Source organism: Sciurus vulgaris (assembly GCF_902686455.1).
Source record: "Sciurus vulgaris genome assembly, chromosome: 4".
Taxonomy (NCBI): Eukaryota; Metazoa; Chordata; class Mammalia; order Rodentia; family Sciuridae; genus Sciurus; species Sciurus vulgaris.
This window is the reverse complement of record NC_136464.1, coordinates 47,938,417-47,964,973: the sequence shown is the minus strand read 5'-3', so window position 1 is coordinate 47,964,973 and position 26,557 is coordinate 47,938,417. Positions and strand designations below refer to the sequence as shown.

At 38.7% G+C, this 26,557-nt stretch overlaps 1 pseudogene across 1 annotated transcript; it reads left to right on the top strand.

Moving 5' to 3' along the window:
* Positions 1–25,191, top strand: LOC306658907 (zinc finger and BTB domain-containing protein 10-like; annotated as a pseudogene). The gene is made up of 3 exons: positions 1–420; positions 1,560–1,655; positions 23,371–25,191. The product of its transcript is annotated as a zinc finger and BTB domain-containing protein 10-like (transcript).
* The last annotated feature ends 1,366 nt before the right edge of the window (positions 25,192–26,557 follow it).

Sequence of the window (26,557 nt, the reverse complement as noted above, 5' to 3'; positions counted from 1 at the left end):
ATGGTCACAGGGAGTGCACCTTCTCCCAGCTCCACACCAGCAGTCTATAGTCATCCTGCTTCATCACTGCAGGGTTTTGAGAGGGCCACTTTCTCAACAGATGAAAACCAACATGGCGGCCCCTTGCTTTTGCCCTATGTTGACAGTGTGCAGGGAAAGATGCATCCACAGGAGCTCCTATATCAGAATTCAGAATATGAAGGACAGCAGCAGAATGACTGGGAATATTATCTTCACCAGCTGCTGCAGCCCCAGTATTACCAAGAGATGCTATTTCTGGATCCATTTCTAGTGCCCCAGAAGCAGGGGGACTTAGAGCAGCAGGTGACCTCCCTCTTACAACCACAGCATGCAGATTGTGAAGGCAATGGAGAGGCCCCGAGCTCTCAGGAGCAGTGTACATCTCCTCCACAAATGGTGGTCAGTTCTCTGCCTGAGCCTCCTGGGCAAGATGGACAGTTAGGAGATCCCAAAGCAGCCCAGGTTCCCAACCCCAGATTTCTGGGAGGAAGTGTCTGCTGAGGACCCTTACTGGCCCAGTAGTATAACTGAAGGACAAGGCATTGCAGTTTAGAAAGCTGTAGTGATAGATCATTCTACAATCATCCTCACAGGCTCAGAGAAAAGTATTCTCTGGAATCTGTACATAAAAATGCTCACTTCAAGAAGCATCCATGGAACTCTACCCCCCCCCAAAAAAAAAAAAAACCCACAAAACAAAAGTAGAAAAAAAAAAAAAACTACAGGAGCAAAACTTTCCATATCCTTCCTACAATCCCTACTCTGTGAACATAGACATAGACACACAGAGAGTTTAGAATTGTCAGTGTCCTCTTTTCGGCCAGCTCTAACCACCAGTGGTATATCCCTGCCTCTGCATCTTTTAGTGTCCCTGAGAAGGTGGACTTATACAGGAAGTACCAAACCTATATGCACAAAGACAACACTTGCCATATACAAATTCAATGTGTCCTTCAGATAGATACTTCCTGCTCAGTCCTGCCTCAGACATTATCTCCCCCTAGGAGGGAAAATCCACTGAGATGCCTTTGTTTGGAGTGGTCCACAGGCCACTGGTGTCCTCCATGAACCAGGACAGCATCTTCAGGCCACAGCATCACCTGCCAGGATAGCCTGGACTCTGAAAATTTTTAGTATCTTTGGTGTCCATGGATTTCATCCATTGGCAACCCCAAGAAAATAAAACAAGATGCGTCATCATGAAGGAAGCCATCTCCCCCAGGATTGTCTGAAAAGAACTCACAAGATTCTGCCTGAATCCAGCCCTCTAAGAAAAGACTTCTACAAGGATGTCTGCTAACAACTGTCTCTTTTCTTTTGACCTGCATCTCCCTTGTTAGTGACCATTGTTTCCATGGCTTTCTATTTTGAAATATCTATTGTTATTCTTTTAACGTTTGACTTTAAAATCTTCCCCAACCATAAACTCTCTGACTGTGTTTCCAAGGAATATCCCTGGGGAAGGCATATGACCATTGCATGGTCACTCTATTTCCAAATAATTTTCTTGGGAAAATTTTTCTCTTACTGTAATTTAGATTGACATCTTCATCCACCTAAAGGTTCAGCGCTCCCTGTGTTTTCCCCCTGAAGGCAGCACTTCCAGTGGAGATCCAGCTCCAGCTACTGAAATTGTATGAACCCTGGCAGGGGTTGGGGGTTGTCCTGCACTGGGCTGAAAACTTCTTTTTGGGTATCCAGAATGTTTTGACAGTCACCTGGACATGTGGGTTAACAATATCTGAGGATGTCCAGGGAAGCATTCAGATATGATTAATCTGAGATTTTGAGACAAAACTTCAAACTGGGAAATATCTGGAAACTTCCCACATTGGAACCATTTTAATAATATGGAAGTTTAGGACATTGCAGAGGATTTCCTCTCTCAGAGGACTTGCCTATACATCTCTGCAGGCTACATACTATAAACCACTAGGTGGCACCATTATCTTTTGCCAATGGAAGTGTAGAGCAACACTTCCTGAATTTCTACTTCTGGGTGTTTTGTGTGCAAGCAGGCCAGGACTATAGCACACTTTGTCAGATGTTTCCATTTAATGCTTATGATATTTAATTTAAAAACATTGTAAACTGGTTGTGATTATTTAAGCGACAGCAGAACTTGTAGAGTCAGCTTGCACTATGGTTACTGCACTTTGTCTACACTCTTGGAACCATTGGGAAGAGTCTGATATGCTATGTGTGTCCTGTGTCTCACATTTATTTGATGTGAAATGATGAAATATTGTACTTATTAAATTGTAAATAAAGCATGTTTTGTATGAATTTCCAAGGTATGTAACATATCTGTTTTCACTTTTAAATATCTTCCTATAATAAGTTTGAGAGCAGGTAGGGAAATAGCAACTCTCCAAAAGGGGACATGTGTTCTTTGCACAATCACTTTGGACAATCACTTGGAATGTTTATTGAAGTTACAGAGGCCTAGCAATTCTGCTACAATGTGTTTCCACAGGTAAACTTATGCTTTCTTACAGAATGCAGAATCCCCAGATAAGAAGCCTCAGATGAAGTAATTAAGTTAGCTGTGTTAGTCAGCTCTCCACCACATAACTGATACCTGAGAGAAGGAGTGTTTTTCAAATTTTTATTTTATTTCATTTATTTTGGTGGTCTGGTGGTGCATTCAGAGGTCTTCTACACTGGGCTACATTCCTGGCTCTTTTTATTTTTGACACTTGTTCTCACTAAATTTCTCGCACTATGCCCTACCATTTAAATGTCCCAACATGTCCTAATGGCACCACAGTAGGTATTAAACCTTTACCATTTGTAGTTTGGATGGACATTTAATATTAGCACAGCACAGTTAAAAATAGTAGACTAGTTCTATGTTATTTTGAGCATGTTCTAGGTTGCACTGTTCAGTGAAATGTCAAGGTTCCAAATTAGTTTTGTAGTAATATGCTTGTGAAAATAAAGTGCGGGGTAAAATGGTAATGATTATTCTTGAATTCACACATATATCGTCACCCAGCAAAAATATAAAACATGGACGAGATTTATATACACTAAATTAGTGAAAGTTGCATTTGGACATGGAGGAAAGGTATTTTTATCTCCCATACTATGAGAAATTCTTCATTTAGTTTCTCCATTTCTTCCCTCTCTGTAGATTTTGAATTTAGAATGCTCTTTTCAGTGATTGCATGAGTATAACCTAGACATATAGTTGTTTCCACAGACTTTTTCTTAAAGAACAATGTTCTCAGAGAATCCCACGTAGCTCATGATACATGTATCCTATTTATGTGTTGTTAAAGTTCCAACTGTTTCAATTAAAATTGTTGCACCTGTTTTCAGGAATTCCCTCATACTCAGATTTTTGCTGGCTCTATCTTCAGGTGTTTGCGTCATGTTAAATTAGCTGTAGTATGAATCAGGTATGTCACCTCTCTTAGTAATCTCCAAATTCTTGTGCAAAATTACATGTATATCTGTATTAAATGTTTGGATTTTCCAGGGACTGCCTGAGTCAGACTGTTCCTTTATAGAACACTTTTTAGTACTGATTCCATGTTTTTAAATGATTACAACTGATTCTCCTTGAGTCATTTTTGGTATGTGATTTTTTCCAAGAACCTATTTATGAAAAATGTCAAATTTACTGTGATGAAGTTGTTCCAAATATTCTGGTAATCTTCACAGAGTATTTGTAGTGGTGTGTTACTTTTATGTTATAAGTTTGTAAGATGCATGTTCTGTTGCACAGGTGGATTTTCCAATTCACTGTCAGGGACATGCTCTGGGGTTCTGCTAGAGATGTGGTCCCTGGAGTGGAGCTGTTCCTAAGGATCATGGCAGCTTTCCATTAGGACATCTCTCTGACTCCAGATAGAGTGTTGTCAAAAGACATCTGGGTGCTTATAGGAGGTAGCTCTGGACTCAGTCTTGGGTGTCCAAGCCAGAAGAAGTTGGTGGCTAGCACATGACCCAGATTGGTGTCCAGGGGTTTGGAGCCTGTGCACAATCATCTGCACATACTGGAAGTCCATCAGTGACCTTAAGAGTAGTTCCCTACCACCTCTTACACCTGAAAAATGAGGAGTTGAAGTGCCCTGATCCAGCTTGCAGTTCTGACCCCTCAAGTCCCTTCCTGGTTTGGTTGAATGCTAGGCACTGTCTGGTGACTTCCTAGTAAAGAAGGGAAAAGCCTTGGCAGATAGAACCTGGCCCCCTTCAATTTCTGGGGCTCATATTGGGCTTTAGGTCAGTGAGGCACAATTGCAATGCACTTGTCCCCTCTCAGGTAGGATTTGCCACACTGGAAGCAAAGTCAGGGCATCTTTTTCTGGCAGAAGAGGTGGACTGAATCCCCAAAGGGGCAACTGGAACCTCACAGCTACCCAGAGTCAGGAGTTTTTGTCTGGTCCCAAACAAAATATGTGTACTCTGCCTGATGTTTCTGAGGGGCTATATTCAGCCTCAGCAGGTGACCAAGGTCCTCAGGGACAGGGAAGTGGCAGTATGAGGTGGACATGATACACAGGAGTCTCTCCTTGGAGAATTAGACATTCCCTGGTCACTCCACAATCTCTCCATAAAGGTCTCTGTGTACTCCAGATGGTCAGGAATCAGCTTAAGACTTCTTATGTCCAAGAGGAATTTAGGCGAGTGTATGCGGAATTTTCAGGTGAATAAAGTATTCAGTTTCTTGAAAAATGTGTCAGTGTTTGGCTCAGATAAACTGTGTTCAAAATAAATTTCCATGAGAAATTTTACAGTTATTTCCACCAATTTATAGTTGTTCCATATAGATTTTATTTTATTTGTTTTTTTTTTTGTTTTGTTTTTTGGTTTTTTATTTTATTTTATTTTTCTTTATTTTATTTTTGTATTGTTGATACTGCGAATTAAATCTACTGGTGCTTAACCAATGAGCAACACACTCAGCACTTTTTTTTTTTTTTTTTGCTTGTTTCTCTTTTCATTCTTTGTTTTTTAAAGAAATTATCTGTATGTTTTGAGAGCCTTGCTAAGTTGCTGAACCTGGCTTTGAACTTGTGATTCTCCTGCCTTACCCTCTCAAGCCACTGAGCATAGTGATGTGTGCCAGCATGCCTGGCTTCATGTAGGTTTTAGATCTTCTTTCACTTCATGGTTGGTAGGTCCTCAAAACAGTGCTTAAGACGCAGTCAAAGGAAAAGCCAACTCCACATTTCTGAGATATGCCATAACAAAGTGTCTCATGAGGGAATCTGCCTATTTGCATGTCCACTGTGCAATTGTTAAAAAGTCAAACTGGGTTTGATAAAGTCTAGAGAGGCACATGGAAAGGGAACACAGAGGTGCAAAATGTAGTTTATATAACAGATTATTTACTTCCTCAGACATATGTGAGATCTCTCTTACCTATCCATATCTCTATCATCTAGCTTCTTCATCCAATCTTCTGTCAATGAACACTTGAATGATTGTTAGGGTTGCCCCTCAGGATGACACCTGACATCCTTTGAATGTCATCTTTTTCATCATAAATAGACTCAGCTATAAAAGAACACATCTGATCTCAATAGATGGTACTTAACAGAAAACTAATGTGGAGAATGTGTGACCCCTGTAAAAATATCAAAGGGTAATCTGGGAAGAAGACAACAAAATGTCTTGGCCTTTGTAGTGTGTCATCCTGCCTCCATGATTGTGACTGAGCACCATGGAATTGTTACTCACTCCCTGAGACTGTCTGTGTAATCTTCTGTGAGATCTTTGTTAAAAATGATGGGTTGCTCTCAAAGATCTGTGTGCAGAAGAGATCCAGGTGCTCCACAGTGTCTCTGACTTGGGTTTAGTGAAGCCTACTTAATGAGCAGAGGCTGATCCACCTCTCTTTACATGTGCCAAGGAGCATTCTAGTTCATATTGTTATCTTGTGTATTGTGAGTTACTGTCATCCTCTTTCTCATTAAGAAAAATTCCAAGTAGTGATTTGGTATAATACAGGGGTGTTTCTCTTTTCCTACAAGAATATATGACTAGATGGGAAGACATCTTCCTTTAATCCAGATAATGATCTTGCTTTTGTTTTTTTGTTTGCTTGCTTTGAGAAACAGCTGGTGCTTTTGTCCTTTAAAAAATTGTTAGAGAAGGCCAATTTAATCAAGTTTACTTAAGGAAAACCCAAAATATTAGTTTCAAATTAGGAAGTCCTTAGCATCAGAATAGGTTATAAGAACTCTGGACAACAACATAATTTTGTAGCATTTATAGAAAATGGAAGTGAGTTATAGAGACAATTTAATTGGTTATTGTAAGAAAACCATGCCAGACATGGGAAATCATATAAGGGAGTTTATGAAGCAAACAGAGTGTCTCCCTGCAGGGTAAGAGAGGAAATGAGAGGAAAAGAGAAAGTGTGAGCACTAGAGAGTGGAAAAGCGAGGAGGAGAGAGAAAGCAAGTGAGTAGGAGAGAGAAAAGCATGAGAAAAGATGGCAGGGTAGCTACCCTTAAGCAGTTGAATTCTGCTGGGCTAACAGGGGACTAATAATGGAGAAGGATACTTGCAAGCTGACTGATGAACCAATAGCTAGCTAGCATGTTCACAGACTGACAAGTAGTTGGGAGATGGGGAAAATGGCTGCAGTGGAAAGAGTGAGGAGAGCAGCTTTCAGACTGACAAGTTAGGTTGTGATGCAACAGAAAGTGGGGGGAGCAGCTTTGTATTACAGTTATAACTTAATTGGCTTAAAAGTTTTCCATTTGAACTGAATCTCGATGCTATCTTTCCACTACTGTGACAAAATACCTGAGTTAAGCAACTTCAAAGGAGTTTCAGAGGTTTCAGTCCATGATCATTTGGCCTCATCACTTTGGCCTGTGGTATGGCTAAACATTATGGTGGGGAGCATGTGGTTAAAAAACTTCTGATATCATGGTGACAAGGAAGAAAAAGGAGACCAGAGGAAAAAGGACAAGATCCCAACATCCCTTTGAAGTACATGTGCCCAAAGACCTACTTTCATTCAATGGAGTCCTACTTCTTAAAAGTTTTACCACCTCCACGTAGGACCACAGTGTGGCAACTGCAGACATGTGCCTGTAGCACATGGACTTTAGGGCCATTTGAAACCTGTAGCACTCAGCCACCAAATGCAACTCCATGTTCATTTGGTGTGTTGAATCTATGCAGGAGCCTAGGCAAAATCAGTGGCTTCCCACACATATTATTTAACAATCCCTAAATCAGGTTGTGTACATTATGTAAGCACAGGGGCAAATGCCTTGCCATGATCCTTGATGTGGTGTGGCACTTGGCTCCCATTTGTTTATTATTGACACAAAAACAAGGGTAAGAAACTGCACTAATGCAATTCCAAGATTTTTTCTGAGGAGATGTCTTTAGCATCCTTTAGCTTCAATTGTGTTTTACCCTGATTTGGTTTATTTCTGCTCCCTAAATCCAGTACTCCATCTAGATCCTTGGTTTTCCCTTTCCTTCCATGTTCTCATTTGTAGGAGCATTAGAGGCCATGGATCCTTTGGTATTTTCTCATCTGGTTAGAATTCCTTGGGTCCATGGGTAATTTTTCTTCATTTGAAAATATGGTTTCTTTTAGTTCAATCCTGTTTTGTTTTTGTTTTTGTTTTTTTGTTGGTTTGTTTGTTTTTCCTGGTAATAACACATGGACCATTCATAGACATGTGTACCATACTCAATAAGAGCTATTAACTTTTTGGGTGCAGATGATGTGAGTCATCCCCTGACACATTCTCTAGCTTTTCTGCCCTTTTAAATATCTAAAGCACATACTCTTTTCCTTGTAGCAGTATAGACAACTGGAATTATTTTTTGGCAAAAGTTTTAATTCAACCATTGCTTTAAACCAAAGGTGTGACAGGCATGTCAACTTGGCAGCCATACATATTTTGTGAAGCAATATTTTCAATAAGCACAAGTTTTCCAAACAAGGCCAAAAGCACAGTCATACTACAACCTAACATTGTATAACTATCCAGTGACTAACCCAAAAATTCTTGTGCAGAAGTAGTAGTAAAATATGTATAAATCATGATTCACCCAGAGAAGCGTGTCAGTTTTGTGTGTGTATTAAGTGGTGCTTGAACCTGGACTCTTTTTCATGCTCAGCACACACTTACCAATGGGTTGCATCTCTCCAAAAATTTCATCCTTGATATGGTCATATTTGTTTTGTTTTTCTTTTGTTGCCTGTTCTTTGAATCCAAGAGACCATGACAGAATTGGATGTCATAAAGCTATCCTTTCTCATAAGGTTTTAATAACTTGCAATATTCATTCAAGTCTTTCCTCTATTTCACATTAATTTTTATATGTGTGTGACATAAGTTTCTAACTTCATTCTTTGAGGTATTTTCCTGAGCTATATGTTGAAGTTCCTGTCCTTTTTTCCTGTGCTATATATTGTAGGTCCTGTCCTTTTCCCATTGTGTACTGGTAGCCTTGTTGAAGACCATTATTCCACATACACATGGGTTTATTCCTGTGTCACTGTTCTGTTTCATTTGTCTGTGTGTTGGTCTTTATGCCAGCACCATCATTTTAGTTCTTGTAGAATTAAGTTTTGAAGTTAGAATTTGTGTGATCTCTAACTTAGTTTTTCCCTTCCTAGATTGCTTTGGTATTTCAGAATCTTTTGAGATTCCATATAAATTTTGAGTTGTTTTTGTCCTATTTATACAAAAGGCCACTGAGATTATGAGCAGTTCATTCAAGTTTTACATACTGTGGAAAATATGGAAATATTATCAATCTGAAATCTTCAGTCCTTGAACACAAGAAAAGTTTGACTTATTTTGTCTCATTCAATTTCTTTCAACAATGTTCTGAAGTTGTAAATAATTGAGGTTTTACCTTCTTGGTAATGTTGTTAAATATTGTATTCTTTTGATTCTTTTGTGATGAGGTTTTTTAAAAATTTCTTTTTCAAAGAGTTCATTGTTTGGAGAGACACAACTGATTATTTTTCCTAAGTTTTGATGTACTTTCAAATAAGTTATGAAACTGTCGTGTGGAATTTTTTTTTTTCAATCTGTGAAACCATGTATTCTGTGAACTGAGAATTTTACTCCTTCTCTTCTAATTTGAAAGTTTGTGATTTCTTTTTCTTGAGGACTTTCTCATAGAACTTGTAGTACTATGTTGAATAGAAGTGGTAAGCATGGACATCTTTGCTTCCTTCCTGATCCTAGAGGAGAGGCTTCCAGTCTTTAACTGTTGATTTGGGGTGAGCTATGGGATTTTCTTATATGGTTTTCATATGCTGAGACTGTTTCCTTCTATTCCGGGTTTGTGAATTGTTTTTATCATGAATAAGTGTTGAAACTTGTCACGTGCTTTCCCCTCCTGCATCAGCTGAAAGAATCATGTGATTTCTTTCTTTCCTTCTTTGCATGTGGTCGATTGCACTGATTTTGTCACATGGTGAACCATTCTTGCATTTCAGTAATAAATTTCACTTGTTTCTGTGTGCGTGTATATGTATGTATGTGTGTGTCACATTTAGGATCAAACCTAGGGCCTCATGCAAGTTGGCAATTAGTGTGTTATATCCCAGCCCTATAATTTTTAAATATATTTTTGAACTTAGTTTTGTTAGAATTTTTGTGAAGTTTTTTTCACAACATTTGTCAGAATTTTATGGTCTCTTTGTAGCATCTTTGTCAGGCTCTGAAGGGGTAATTCTGACCTCTTATAATGAGTATGGAAGTATTTCTTCCTGTCATATATTTTTGAAGATATAAGAATTAATATTATTTTTTTTAAATGTCTGGTAGAATGCTTCAGTGAAGCTCTTTGATCCTGGGAGTTTCTTTCTTTGGTGGTTACTGAGCATTGACTAAATCTCTTTACAAGGTAAGGGCCTGTTCAGATTTTTATTTCTTCATGTGTTAAGCCTTTGTATGCTGTGTTTCTCAGAGCACATTAACTTCTGGGTTATCCATTTGGTTGATATATAATTGCTCATAGAAATCCCTTTAATCTTTCTCATTTCTGTGGCATCAGTTGTAATGTATTCTCTTTCATTTCTGACTTTAATTGTTTGAGTTCTTTTCTCTTGGTTAATCTAGCAAAGGGATTTTCAATTTTGTTTATTTCTTGAAAAAATTCAACTATTTGTTCTGTTGAGTTTTTTCATATTCTATTCCAAATTTCTACTTTATTTCTGCACTCATCTGCATTATTTTCTTCCTTTTCTTAATTTATATTTTGGTTGGCCATATTTTTCTAGTGCCTTGAAATGTAAAATTAGTTTGCTATGTTGCTCATTTGTCCTTTTTTCTTTTTAAATGTCAGTGTTTCTTCTAAAAGTTTCTGAGTTTGTACTGCTCTATCTCATGTTTTATTAAATTTTATTTGATTCAAGATTTTGTTGTTGTTGTTGTTTGTGTAAGAACCCAGAAAACCATGCAGGTCATGGGAATTGATATAAGAGGGTTTATTAAGCAAAACAGAGTGTTTCCCTGCAGGGTCAGAGAGAAAATGAGAGGAAAAGAGAAAGGGCATGTGCAAGAGAGAGTGTGAAAAGTGAGGAAGTGAAAGAAAGAAAGTGAGTAGGAGAGAGAAAGCATGAGAAAAGATGGTGGGGAAGCTATACTTAAGCAATTGAATTCTGCCAGACTAATGGGACCAATAATGGAGAAGGATACTTGTAAGCTGACTGATGAACCAATAGCTAGCTAGGATGTTCACAGACTGACAAGTAGTTGGGAGGGAAGGAAATGACTGCAACAGAAAGGGCAGGGGGAGCAACAAGAAGTTGGGAGGTAGGAAAATGAATGCAGCGTAAAGGGCAGAGGAGCAGCATTATATTACAGTTTGTTTTGTCTTGTTTTGTTTTTAGTGATTCTGTTGATCAAACCCAGGACTTTCTACTTGCTAGGTAAGCTCTCTTCTGCTGAGCTACACCCTTAACCCAGTCTTTTTTTATCTTGAGAGAGGGTATCACTATATTACCCAGGATGGCCTTGAACTTGTAATCCTTCTGCCACACCTTCTAAAATTATAGTGGTTATAGGTCATTCACCCACAATCCTGACCAATTATCTTATTGGGAAAATTGTTTTTAAGTTTGCTCTCCATCCCAAAGCAGAATATCTCAATGCAGTATCAGAGGGTACTGAAATAAATACTACCCCTGAGGTGTTCTGATGAGATGGCTAGAGAGGAGATTATGCATGTGCCAAGATGTAGCAAACTCTTTCTCCTCACTTATTCAGGATCATTATGGGTGAGCAGTGTATGTCTAGAGAATCAGAAACAGTTTGTTGTTAGTTTTTTTTTTTTTTTATCAGCTTGAAGAAATGAATGCCAAATTGAGTGAAGGAAGATGACATTGGAAAAGCAGGAAGGGTCTTTGTCATGAGGGTCTTGGGTATCAAACTGTCTGAATTCTTCATCTGTGCTGGCAAAGCCAGTCCCAACTGAGAAATGAAGTTACAAAAATATTATGATAAGAAACCAATGCCAGGGGCAACGGTCAGTTCCTCACCCCTCTCAGCCTTTCTCCAGGAAGCCTGATTGACCACAGGTCCCTAACTTTTAAATTGTAGATACCTTTCCCTGGGAGTCTGACTACTCCTTCTTGAAGTGTAAACACACTTGTGGAGGCTCATGGTTCAAGTATAGAGATTGATCCAAGGCCTTGTTAGAGAAGCCAGTTCTTCCCCTTATCACACGGGTGCTTCTCTAAACATGCTGCCAGCTAGAAACTCCACACAGAGTAGAGTAGACTAGGAAATTTAAGACAGAAAAATGGCTCATAAATATTGTGAGAATCTCTGAGTAGGGCCTCAGAATTTGGAGTTTCTATTTCCCTTGGGACCTATAGCATACAATAAAAAAATTAAAAGACACAGAGCCACCTAATACTTTTGGGACTGCCTTCATCTGGGGGAACTGCACATCTGCAGCACCTGAAACCACCAGTTAAGTAACAGGAGCTCCATTTCACAGATGTGAATATTAAATACCAGAGATTGCCAAGGCAAGCTTAGAAAGCTAGTTTTATTCAAAAAAATACAAATATAGACTTCCCCTGGATGGAGGAGGGTAAATAGCTGATGTCCTGGTATCCAAAGCAATGGGAGGGTCCTTTCCTTTTACACATTTTAGGTTTTCTTTATTCTCCTGCTGTCTTCCCCCTCTTATCTCTCCCCATGCTGCTTACATGACAAGGCTCAGGAGATGCTGGTGGAATGGCTGAAAGGTGAGAAGCAGAGGGCAGGAAGGGGGCAGCCCAGGAGGCCTTAATTAACAGCTCCCTGCCTGCTCAGGAGGTTCTTCATTAACCACCTTTAGGGAGGGGCAGTGGAGGCAGGTAATCTTGATAAGGGTGGAGGAAGGAAGGGCTCCAGAGGCATGAACATTTCAATCCCCCAAAGGTGGTCTCCAACTTCACAGACTGAAACTGGTTTCCATTTTCTCAATCGAACCCGATTACCTATCTACACTAACTGCCTATCTTTTCACAGCTACTGCCACTGGACACCTGCAAAATCATTGGCATAAAGGTCAACTCCCTGAACCTGAGACCTCAGGCAGGCCTGTCTTAGGGCAGAAGAGAAGCTCCATCACCTCCCATGGTCATTTACAAGGAGGGCAGCAGTATCAGAAAGCCTGAGTGAGTCCTAACCTGCAGTTATGTGGTGATTACCTATGGCCTAAGGGTGATTCAGGTTCTGTGATGGTGTAATAGTGGTCAACTTGCACTTTTGAATATAGCCCTGAGGCTTATTTTTAAAAGGGATAAGTTTTTCTTTTCCCCTTCTCCCTCTCCCCTCCCTAACCTGGAGGCACACAACAAGGTTATCCTGAGCTATCTGTGCTCTAGAGGAAGGAGATGCCTGCTTAGGATCTGGGAGATGACTATCTCCCAAGGAAACAAGTGAATGTTAACACATCTTCTGGGGGCCCTGGGACCTCCTCAGGGCACACCTGGAATGGAGCCTTTGAAGAGCTTTAAAATCTCACTGTTCCTTCTGAAAATCACAGAAAATCACAGACTTGGGGGTGGGGGGAGGTCCCCTGTATTTCTCCTTTGCTAACAAAGCAATGAGACTTCTTTCCCTTTTTCTCAATACTCTGTCCTCATTATTGAATTGGCATCAGGGACAAGGACTGAGATTTCAGCAACAATTTTGCACCCCACATGGGACCTAAGAGTAGCCCCCACTGCAATTTTCCTGGGCAGGCCTGGCACTCCAAGCAACTGCACTTCCATGCTGAGGATGTAAATGAACTTTTGAGAGCTGAGCACTGTAAAGTTAGGACAAGGAGAGTGTACCTTGGGTTGAACCAGAGGAGTTATTCCTATAAGTAAAGGAAGGGACTGAGGGACTCTCTGCAGCTGGTGAAGCCCCCTTTGCCTCTGGCAACTCCTGCCTGCCTTCTCTGCACTGTAAGGATTGCTCCAACTTGGTCTACTTTGAGAAAAAGTAAACTGAATGCAGTAAATTCCAGACAATGTGGCTACTTGGTAAGCTCCCCTGGTGTGCCCACTGACACCCTTCATTCTACACGTCTGGTTCACCTTTGTGGGAATACCTGATCCCAACTTGTGGGGACATCAGTGGCACTGCTGGTACAGAAGTTATGTTTAAGTGGGAGTCAGGAGCTGGGGGCAAGTCACCCTCCCCCCACTGGTCTGTATGTTTTAAAGGTTAACATCTGTTTGCAGTGGTTTGGGGTTTCTCTCTATCTCAATGTCTTTTGTTTACATTTGTTTCTGGCCCCTTAAGACATGGGCAACAACTGGATTGAACCTATAGGTTGTTTCCTGGGAAAGATCTTGACTGAATGGGTCACCTATAGGTACAAAGCTGTGTAAGAAAAAGATGATGTTTTACTGTAAAGATGATGTTTTATCTGATCTTTGAATGGATTTCTGAATTATTGTGTGGTCTTGCAGTTGGGAGTTGATTTGTCAGAGATCTTTAAAAAAGTGAAAGATTCTCTATGTACAAGAATGTATGCATTACCTAATGAGTCTTAACAGACAAAAACTAAGTTGGATGCAAAAAGGTGCCACCTCAAATGTGTGGGTATAGCAGGACAGCAAAGGAGGAGTTAAAGTTTTTTTTCTTTTTTCTTTTCTCTTTTCAACCTGGTGCTGACAGTCTGAATACTACTTCTCAGCTTGGCCGCAGGCAGCCGCTAATCATCCTGCTGTGGATCAGGGACACTAATACTGAGATATAGGAGAAAAAAAAAATCCCAGAAGACTGTCTAGTCTGTAGAGAAATGCACAAACAGGACCCAACCTCTATCTTGTTTTGCTTTCCAGTCACTCTTTGCCCATGGGAATCAAATTGGACTTTGAGAACTGGGCTAGGTTTACCTCTTCTGCAGATAAAGAAATGTATGTGAGCTACAGGCCTCACATATTTTCTTTCTGGGTTCTTATCTCCTGGGTTCAATGAATGAAATCCATAAATGCTGACAGAGAACAAAAATAAAAGAAATAAAATTGGTTTGAAATGAGAGAAACATAAGGTGGAATTCCCTGTGATGTGAAGGGGAAACTGGAGAAAAAGCTTTTCCATTTGAGTTTCTGGAGAAAAGCATTGATCAGATTCCATGCTGAACAGACATTAAAAGCACTAAGACTAATTGTTGGAATCTATGCTACAGAGATGTTGGAATGCTATGAAGACTACTGGACTGGCTCATAACTTTCTATTTGGCTGTGTGCCTTTAGTCCTTAAATATGTATTTTCTTGTCACCTTCATTTGGGTCCAATCCCATTTCCATTTTTGCACCAATCTGGGATGAAGGATACACTGGACTATTTAACCTCACAGTGTTGCCTTTATATTTGAAAAATCCTTATCTGGGACCCATTACACTCACTAATGATTCACTAGCCTATCTTGATTTGGAAGGAAGATGACAGCTACCAATTAATAGGAATAAAACAATAGGTTCCAGTATTATTAAATTATAACCTGGGGACAAAATAATCTTCCATTTTTTTAAGATCTGCCCTATTTGGTCAGGGGATACTTCTGAGTGCAGCCCTGTCTGTTGCCCAGAGAACTAAAAGTAAAGGCCTCCCTGAGTCCCCATAAATTCCAGCAACTCTCTCTTGGCCCTGCTGATTTCTGAAGAGAGGCCCCTAAATCTCTTCATTGGCTCGAGTGCCCTAGATACATAAGTATATAAAGAGAGAGTCTCTGGGTACAACTGACAGTGGGGAAGTCACTTAAAATTGATGGCATAATGATGATGATAAGGGAGACTGGTCAAACAACACTGTAAGGAAAAATGCAGCTCAGCTTGGGACCCACGAGGTTCTGGCTCTTAAATCTGACACAGCAGGAGCTCCATATGCCCAGTCTGAGTTGCAGTACAGCAACAGCATCCAGAAATCCGCAAGGGACACAGGACCTCATGCAAGGTACATTATTATGCGGACAACTAGAGCTTCCGGTCAGGGGCTGGAAAGAAGGGAAAGAGAAAGATGGTGTGAGTGATCAACATTATCTTTACCAAGATTGTTTTAGGAGGAAATAACTCACCCCAGAGTTGGAGATATTACCCCTTAAGAAAGAGGCATTCATTCACTTCGGTACAGTTGTTTAAATTGTACAAAGGGTCAGCTTTGCTAGATATCCTACTCTGCCTCTTCTACCCATTTAAAAAAATCTCACACTGATGAGCACCAAGTTGTCCAAGACTAGAGAGCTATAAATTATTAAAATGTGATGTCCATTACTTTTATGATTTTTCTTTTCTTTTTTTTATTAAAAATCATAAATTTACATAGGGCAATGTTGTTTGATTCATTCTGTTATTTTTCCCTTCCCCTCACCCCTCCCACCTCTCTTTCCCTCTATACAGTCCTTCCTTCCTCCATTCTTACCACCCTCCTTATCCCTAACACTAAACCTAACCCTAGCCCTAATGCTACCCCCTCCTACCCCCCATTATATGTCCTCATCTGCTTATCAGCGAGATCATTCGTCCTTCAGTTTTTTGAGATTGGCTTATCTCACTTAGCATGATATCGTCCAATTTCAACCTTTTGACTGCAAATGCCATAATTTTATCATTCTTCATGGTGGAGTAATATTCCATTGTATATATATGCCACAGTTTCTTTATCCATTCATCAACTGAAGGGCATCTAGGTTGGTTCCACACTCTGGCTATGGAGAATTGAGCACCTATGAACATTTATGTGGCTGTATCTCTGTAGTATGCTGATTTTAAGTCCTTTGGGTATAGGCCAAGGAGTGGGATAGCTGGGTCAAATGGTGGTTCCATTCCAAGCTTTCTGAAGAATCTCCATACTGCTTTCCAGAGTGGCTGCACTAATTTGCAACCCCACCAGCAATGTATGAGTGTACCTTTTTCCCCACATCCTCACCAACACCTATTGTTGCTTATGTTCTTGATAATCGCCATTCTAATTGGGGTGAGATGAAATCTCAGTGTAGTTTTGATTTGCATTTCTCTTATTACTAGAGATGTTGAACATTTTTTCATATATCTGTTGATTGCTTGTACATCTTCTTCTGTGAAGTGTCTGTTCATTTCCTTAGCCCATTTGTTGATTGGATTATTTGTATTCTTGGTGTAGAGTTTTTTGAGTTCTTTATATATTCTGGAAATTAGTGCTCTATCTGAAGTATGAGTGGCAAAGATATTCTCCCACTCTGTAGGTTCTCTCTTCACATTACTGATAGTTTCCTTTGCTGAGAAAAACTTTTTATTTTTGAATCAATCCCAGTTGTTGATTCTTGCTTTTATTTCTTGGGCTATGGGAGTCCTGTTAAGGAAGTCTGCTCCTAAGCCAACAAGTTGAAGGTTTGGACCTACTTTTTCTTCTATAAGATGCAGGGTCTCTGGTCTGATTCTGAAGTCCTTGATCCATTTTGAGTTGAGTTTTGTGCAGGGTGAGAGATAGGGGTTTAATTTCATTCTGTTGCATATAGTTTTCCAGTTTTCCCAGCACCATTTGTTGAAGAGGCTATCTTTTCTCCATTGTATATTTTTGGCACCTTTGTCTAGTATGAGAAAATTGTATTGATTTGGTTTTGTGTCCATGTCCTCTATTCTGTACCATTGATCTACCTGTCTATTTTGGTACCAATACCATTCCGTTTTTGTTACTATTGCTTTGTAATAGAGTTGAAGATCTGGTATTGTGATACCCCCTGCTTTGCTCTTTCTACTGAGGATTGTTTTGGCTATTCTGGGTTTCTTATTCTTCCAGATGAATTTCATAATTGCTTGCTCTATTTCTGTAAGGTACATCATTGGGATTTTAATTGGAATTGCATTGAATTTATACAGCACTTTAGGTAGTATGGCCATTTTGACAATATTAATTCTTCCTATCCATGAACATGGGAGATCTTTCCATCTTCTAAGGTTTTCTTTAATTTCTTTCTTTAGTGTCCAGTAGTTCTCATTGTAGAGGTCTTTCACCTCTTTTGTGAGATTGATTCCCAAGTATTGTATTTTTTTTGATGCTATTGTGAATGGGGTAGTTTTCCTAATTTCTCTTTCTGAAGATTCATCACTTATGTATAAAAATGCATTGGATTTTTGAGCATTGATCTTGTAACCTGCTACTTTACTGAATTCACTTATGAGTTCTAAGAATTTCTAGTGGAATTTCCAGGTTCCTCTAAATATATAATCATATCATCAGCGAACAGGGATAGTTTGAGTTCCTCTTTTCCAATTCGTATCTCTTTAATTTCTTTAGTTTGTCTGATTGCTCTGGCTAGAGTCTCAAGAACAATGTTGAATAGAAGTGGTGAAAGAGGGCATCCCTGCCTTGTTCCAGTTGTTAGGGGGAATGCTTTCAGTTTTTCACCATTTAGAATGATATTGGCCATGGGGTTAGTGTAGATGGCCTTCACAATGTTAAGTAATGATCCCACTACCCCAATTTTTTCTAGTGTTTTGAGCTTGAAGGGATGCTGTATTTTATCGAATGCTTTTTCTGCATCTATTGAAATAATCATGTGATTCTTAACTTTAAGTCTGTTGATATGGTGAATGACATTTATTGATTTTCGGATGGTGAACCAACCTTGCATCCCTTGGATAAAACCCACTTGATCGTGGTGTACTATCTTTTTAATATATTTTTGTATGCGATTTGCTAAAATTTTGTTGAGAATTTTTGTATTGATGTTCATTAAGGATATTGGTCTGGAATTTTCTTTCCTCGATGAGTCTCTGTCTGGTTTAGGTATCAGGGTGATATTGGCTTCATAGAATGAGTTTGGGAGGGTTCCCTCCTCTTCTATTTTATGGAATCCTTTAAGAAGTCTTGGAATGAGCTCTTCTTTAAAGGTTTTGTAGAACTCAGTGAGAACCCATCTGGTCCCGGACTTTTCTTTGTTGGTAGGCTTTTGATGACCTCTTGTATTTCATTGCTTGAAATTGATTTATTTAAGTTGTGTATGTCTTCGTCATTCAGTTTAGGTAATTCATATGTCTCTAGAAATTTGTGGATATCTTCAAGGTTTTCTGTTTTGTTGGAGTATAAATTTTCATAATAGCTTCTAATTATGTTTTGTATTTCACTCCTGTCTGTTGTGACATTTCCTTGTTCATTCCAAATTTTAGCAATTTGAGTTTTCTCCCTCTTTCTCTTTGTTAGTGTGGCTACGGGTTTATCAATTTTGTTTATTATTTCAAAGAACAAACTATTTATTTTGTTAATTTTTCCAATTATTTATTTGTTTCAATTTCATTGATTTTGGCTCTGATTTTAACTATTTCCTGTCTTCTACTACTTTTGGTGTTGGTCTGCTCTTCCTTATCTTGGGCTTTGAGCTGTAATGTTAAGTAGTTTATTTGTTGATTTCTACTTCTTTTGTTGAATGCGCCCCATGAAATAAATCTTCCTCTAAGTACTGCTTTTATAGTGTCCCAGAGATTTTGATATGATGTGTCTTTGTTCTCATTTACTTCTAAGAATTTTTTAATTTCCCTCCTGATGTCTTCTGTTATCCATTCATTGTATAATAGTGTATTATTTAATCTCCAAGTATTGGAGAAGTTTCTGTTTTCTATTCTCTCATTTATTTCTAATTTCAGTCCATTATAATCTGATAGAGTATAAGGAAGTATCTCTATCTTCTTGTATTTGCTAACAGTAGCTTTGTGGCATAAAACATGGTCTATTTTAGAGTAGGATCCATGTGGTGCTGAGAAGAAAGTATATTCATTCTTTGTTGGATGGTATATTCTATATAAGTCAGTTAAGTCTCAATTATTGATTGTGTTATTGAGATCTATGGTTTCTTCATTCAATTTTTGTTTGGACGATCTATCCAGTGGTGAGAGAGGTGTGTTAAAATCACCTAGTATTATTGTGATGTGGTCTATTTGATTTCTGGAATTGAGAAGTATTTGTTTGACGTACATTGATCAGCCACTGTTTGGGGCATAGATGTTTATGATTATTATGTCTTGCTGATTTATGCTTCCCTTAAACAGTATGTAATGTCCTTCTTTATCCCTTCTGACTAGTTTTGGCTTGAAGTCCACATTATCTGAAATGAGAATGGATACTCCAGGTTTTTTGCTATGTATATGTGCATGGTATGTTTTTTCCCATCCTTTCACCTTTAGTCTATGGGTATCTCTTTCTATGAGATGAATCTCTTGCAGGCAGCCTATTGTTGGATTTTTCTTTTTAATACAATCTGCCAGTATATGTCTTTTGATTGATGAGTTCAGGCCATTAACATTCAGGGTTATTATTGTGATATGATTTGTATTCCCAGCCATTTGACTCATTTTTGTTTTTTGACATGATTTGGTTTCTCCTTTATTTGGCTATTCCTTTAGGCTAGTTCCTCCCATTGCTGATTTGCATCATTGTTTTTCATCTCTTCCTCATGGAATATTTTGCTGAGAATGTTCTGCAATGCTGGCTTTCTTTTTGTAAATTCCTTTAGCTTTTGTTTATCATGGAATGATCTTATTTCATCGTCAAATCTGAAAGTAAGTTTTGCTGGGTATAAGATTCTTGCTTGGCATCCGTTTTCTTTCAGGGCTTGGTAAATGTTGTTCCAGGCCCTTCTAGCTTTTAGGGTCTGGATTAAAAAATCTGCTGATATTCTTATTGGTTTCCCCCTGAATGTAATCTGATTCTTTTCTCTCGCAGCCTTTAAAATTCTGTCTTTATTTTGTATGTTAGGTATTTTCATAATAATGTGCCTTGGTGTAGTTCTGTTGTAATTTTGTATATTTGGAGTCCTATAAGCCTCTTGTACTTGGATTTCCATTTCATTCTTCAGATTTGGGAAAATTTCTGATATTATTTCATTTAATATGTTGTTCATTCCTTTGGTTTTTTTCTCTACGCCTTCCTGAATCCCAATAATTCTTAAGGTCTTTTCCTGATATCCCATAATTCTTGTAGATTCTGTTCATGATTTCTTACCATCTTTTCTGTTTGGTCAACCTTGTTTTCAAGATAAAATATTTTGTCTTCAACATCTGAGGTTCTGTCTTTCAGGTTATCTGTCCTATTGGTTATGCTTTCTATGGAGTTTTTAACTTGGTTTATTGTTTCCTTCATTTGTAGAATTTCTGTTTGGTTTTATTTTTTTTTTTTTTCAGTATCTCTAACTCTTTATTGAAATGCTCTTTTGCTTCCCGTATTTGCTCTTTTAACTGTTGATTGGTGCGTTCATTTAATACCTGCAGTTGTTCTTTCATCTCCTGGTTTGCTTCTCTGATTGTTTTAATTATGTACATTCTGACTTCCCTTTCTGACATTTTTTCTCCTGTGCTGTTGTTGGGCTTTATTGCTATAGTATCTAGATTTGTTTCAGACATTTTCTTCCCTTGTTTTCTCATATTGGTCAGATGTCAGTGGGACTCTGTGATATGGTAGATTTCCTCTATTGGCTTAGAGTGTCCCTGTATGTTTCCAGTGTTTCCACCTACTATCCTTCAGAAGCCTGAAGTCTTGGATTAACTTGGTAATGTAGTGCTTCCGAAGAACACTGCCCCTAGCCCGCTACTGGTTCCAGGGAGTGAGACCTGGAGAGGTCTCTTGCTGCCCAGCCCTTGTCCCAGAGGCTGCTTGCAGGTCAGAGGTCTCCACTGGCTTGGGGACTTGTAGCTGGCTCTGTGTAGACAGGCTCTCACTGGGCGGTCTGCCCCGAGAAGCTAGCCTAGAAAGACGCTTCCCGTCAGAGGGGGCTGGGCTGCTTGGGGAAGTCCCTGGCGCCCTGTGCTGGTCTCTAAAGCAACCTGTGGGTGGGCCAGAGTTGGCAGCAGGGTGGGCCAGAGCTGGCCACACTGCTTCTGTGCAGAAAGGCTCTCACTGGGGGGCCTGCTCCATGAGGCTGGAGAATCTGGAGAAGTCCACCACCAGAGTGCACAGAGCTGCCTGGGGGAGACTCTATCTGCCCTGTCCTACTCTAATAAGCCACTTGAATCCAGGCGTGCCACCCAGCTGAACTTCACTAGGTGGGGGAGACTCACCCCATGGTTCTATTTTAGTCTGAGTCTCTCAATGCCTCCCCTTCTTGAATCCTGGGTTCTGGAGCGACTGGAGGTGCAGTCACCCTCTAGTCCGCCATCTTGGATCACCTCGTGGAAGAAGCCTGCAGCTGGAGCGGGGCAAGGCTCCCTGGAGAGGTCTCTGGCTGCCCAGCCCTGGTACCAGAAGCTGCTTGCAGGTCGGAGGTCTCCCCTGGCTTGGGGACTTGTGGCTGGCTCTGTGTCGAAAGGCTCTCACTGGGCGATGATTTTTCTTTGTCAAAGAAATGACTTAAGATCTTGACAGGTTTGATTTTCACAAATAATCTAAATATATGTGACTAGAGATATATATACATCTGAAACTAAATATGTTTGTCTAAGCCTCATCAAAATGTTCTGAAAAAGTTAATAAATTGGAAGTTTATTTCCATTTAAACAAGAATTGCTATCTTTTATACATTGTATCTGGCATAAAATGGAACACTGCCATTTAAAAAAACTGACTTAAGTCTGTCTGTGTTGACTTAGTCTAATTCTGATTATTTTTTTAACATAGTATAAAATGACTCATAATTATCTTTATTTCACAATATCATAGAAATTTAAAAATTTCCATCAATACAGAAAACAAAAAAAATTACATACTCTGATGTCAACCAACAGTGGCATCTCAATTAAAGAACTTTGAATAATAACCATAATTAGTATAGCAACTATCATTTAATGAGAAGCAGAGAAGTATGGTAATTAAAAACCAAGTCTGTGGAGCCACACTATGTGGGCTTAAATATTCATTATGTTGTTTACTGGCTGTGTTAGCTTGAGCAACTTATTTAACATCTCAGTGCCTCATTTTATATAAAATGGGGGTAATGCTCCTATTTCATTGGGTTATTCTGAAAATTATGGAAGTTTTATATGTAATGAGCTTAGTTCAGTACTTGGTACCTAGTAAGTGCTCACTGTATTTCAGCTGTTCCTACCAAGTACTATGTTCCAAGTACTATACACAGAGAACTCCACTTCAACTCCATCCAAGTAAACCAAATCACTCACTTTACCTATGCTGTGCCTATAATGTAAATGTTTATATCACAGTGAATTTCTATTTTCCTTACCCAACTGTGTCTCAATAAAGACCTAAACCTCATTTATCTCCACATCTCAATATCTAGACGATGACTTAGACTACAGTATATAGTAGCATCTGGAATATGTTAAGAACTGATTAATGCTTGAAGGTGGGAGGGCAAAAGGATATAGGCCCAAATCAAGCTAACACTTGCTACCCCTCTACACCAGAGTCTATTATTTCTCTATTTACTTTATAGAAAAGCCTTCTAAATGGCATGGCTATTCACATTCTGCCCTCTTTGAGTGTCTAGGCTTGAGGACTAACAAAGGTTGCAGAGAGGTTTCTACCTCATTAGTCATACATAAGCCCAAAATAGTTAAGTCCTTATGTGCAAGTTTTCTATAAATCATTTCACACATCTAACACTATTTTTATGGATGATCTACATGAACACATCTTCAGATTTCAGTAAACTCAAAAATAATTACACTGATTCTAATAAACTTCTTCACTAGAAAACAAGAAGATCTGTCTAAAATTTTAACATAGATTTTAAATTTCTAGGAGAAAGATGAATCATCCAATCAGGAAGAAATGAAGTAAATTAGGTCATTTTTAATAAGCATGGCCAAAATTTTCCAGGGTCCCTGCAATAAGCATGATAAGGCAGGCCTAATTTCAACATGATGGAATCAAAATTGACAGTGAGGGTTTTACACCCTTTATTTTTAGTTATAATTATATAGGATGTTAGTATCAAATTAGGTAGTTGACAGTACTATAGCAAACTGGAAATCACAAACTAAAGATAATATTGAAAAAGACCCCTGATGATGGGGGAAGCATGGACCTTCTGCAAGTGGGGCATGATGAGCTTTCTCCGGAACCCGTAGCTACAAGAAAACCCTGCTTCTGAGGCACCACGTCTCCACCGAGCACAAACTCCATGAAGCCAATGCCCAGGAGTCAGAAAGACCATCAGAGGAGGGGTACTGTGACTTTAATAGTAGGCCAAATGAGAACTCTTATTGCTATCAACTTCTTCGACAACTAGATGAACAGAGAAAGAAAGACATTCTTTGTGATGTCAGCATTGTGGTGAGCGGGAAAAGCTTTAAAGCTCATAAGAACATCCTGGTTGCAGGCAGCCTTTTCTTTAAGACTTTATATTGCATTTCAAACAAAGAAAGCCCTAACCAAAACAATACTACTCCTTTAGATATTGCTGCATTTCAAGGTTTTTCAGTCATGAAAAACCTGGAGCATTAAATCAGAAGCTCCAGAGTCTGTAGTTGTGGACTATAATAACAGAAAAGCAGTTAATAGAGATGGTCTGTCTTCACGGGATCAAAAAGTTGCCAGCTTTTGGGCAGCAAGGAATCTTACCAATTTGGCAAGTAATATAAAAATTGAAAATGATGGTTGTAATGTCGACGAGGGCCAAATAGAAAACTACCAAATGAATGACAGTAATTGGGTCCAGGATGGTTCTCCTGAATTGGGTGAAAATGAGTCTCAAGATCAAATGAAAGTATTTATTTGGAATAATATGGGCTCCCAGAGAATTCAAGACACTGGCAAAACAAGGAGGAAAAACCAAACTACAAAGAGATTTATTTATAATATACCACCTAATAATGAAACAATTTTAGAAGATTGCTCAGTGATTCAGCCACTTGTTGCCTATCCAGAAGAAAATAAGACCCTTATCATCAAGGAAGAACTAGATTTGGATGGGGCTCTACTCTCAGGGCCAGATGTGATAGGAATATGAATGCAAATTTATTGGCTGAAGCCTGTTCTGGTCAAGATGGAGGTGATGCTGGTACTTCACATGATTTCAAGTATGGTCTGATGCCTGGTCCTTCAAGTGATTTCAAGTATGGATTAATACCAGGTACTTCAAGTGATTTCAAGTATGGATTGCTACCAAGTGCTTCAAATGATTTCAAGTATGGATTATTGCCAGAATCGTGGCCAAAACAAGAAACTTGGGAAAATGGTGAATCATCTCTAATCATGAACAAATTGAAATGCCCTCATTGTAGCTATGTAGCCAAATACAGACGAACACTAAAAAGGCACTTGCTCATTTATACGGGATTGAGATCTTTTAGCTGTGATACTTGTGGAAAGCTGTTTACTCGAAGAGAACATGTAAAAAGACATTCCCTGGTGCATAAAAAGGATAAAAAATACAAATGTATGGTGTGTAAGAAGATCTTCATGGTAGCAGCCAGTGTTGGAATAAGACATGGATCTCTATGCTATGGTGTTTGTGTAGACTGTGCAGATAAATCACAACCAGGAGGGCAAGAAGGTATAGATCAGGGACAGGATACAGAATTCCCTTGGGATTAAGAGTATGAGGAGAATGACGTAGGAGAAGCTGATGAAGAGCTGGTTGATGATGGAGAAGATCAGAATGATCCATCTAGATGGGATGAATCAGGAAATATCTGTATGTCTCTGGATGATTAACTGACCTACTACTATACTCCTCAAGGATGCTGCATTTGGACATAATATGAATCGACAATTTGGATTGTTGAACTTGAAGGCTTGCAAAATATGGTACATGCTGGATGGTAGTTATGTTGCTGTGAAAACTGTAGGGTCAAAGCCTTATACAAAAAAAAAGAAAATTTTTATATTTGCACAGGACTGTATAGCAAACACCCATGTGGTTGGATTACATGGAGTCCCCACATATTCAGTCAGTTATCAAAGTAAAGAGTCCCCACACATTCAGTCAGTTATCAAAGTAAAATATTTTTTATTTATAGGATATACAGTAACTTTTGGGGTCCTATGAAAATATAGTACCTGTCCTTAATAGAACTTACATTCATGTGCTACTTTAACATGAATGAAGAAAATCCATTTATGTGGAAGTATAGTGACAGTTGACCCATCACTTTGTCCATCAAACCACTCAGGCTAGGTTGTACTAGTAGAGTTTTGTTTCTATTTTTATTTTTATTAGTTTTATTTTTTTTAATACAGATTTTCAGTGAGGGACTATTTCAACCCCATTGGTTCTATTTTCTTGTATTTTTCCATTTTAATTTGCTTCATAACTTAAACCAAGTCTCTTCTAGTCTTAGGTATTTCTCAATTTTGTGCTGATGGGCATGTTTATAAGAACTGGAGAGGTAATTTATTGGAATGAACTAACTGACTTTCCCAAACCCCCTTTCCTTTTTTGACATGAATTTTACTACTTCACAAATGAAGAATGATGTTGCCAAGTTACCGTGGTGAAGTTGACAAATACCACTAAAATGATTATGATTTAGAAGTAATTTTCTCCTGCTGCTCTAATCTGATAAATGGTTACTATATGATGTTTTCTGACATGGTATTCGATTTTGGGTATCTGTTACTTTGGCACTATTCTTGTTTGCCTCTTATTATTTTTGCCAGTGTACTATACCTCAGCCTTATTCAAAAGACATAAATCTGATCAAAAAAGTCATAGAAACAATAAGTAAATGATTTGTTTTATAATTTATCCTCCATGTCCAGTTTGGATAGCTTGTTATGCAATATAAGTGAAATATCAGGTTTTTACTCCTGTGCCCTCTTTATCATTAAAATTAACACAAAAAGATAATATTAATCATCTTCTGAAGTTTCTATCCCAAATTTGAATCAGATTAGAATTAACTGATACAATACCTAAGCATTTAGTTAATACTAGAATACATCATAATTCAGAGGATTAACTTTATCATTTCTTGTGAAAAAAATGGCTGTGATAAAATACTAATGATCAGTAAAATGATTAATATGTCCAGGTCTCCAAACAAAATTTTGATATTTTGAGTGGTAAAGAGGACCAGAAAAAAAAAAAAAAAAGATTCTTCTAGCTTTATCTCCAGAAATGAGATTCCCTGGTCCCCAAGCAATGCCATGGAAACTACCATTTATGTAACAAAACAAAAAACTATGAGTGAAAGCATGACCTACTTTTGACTGTAATTCTGTTTTCT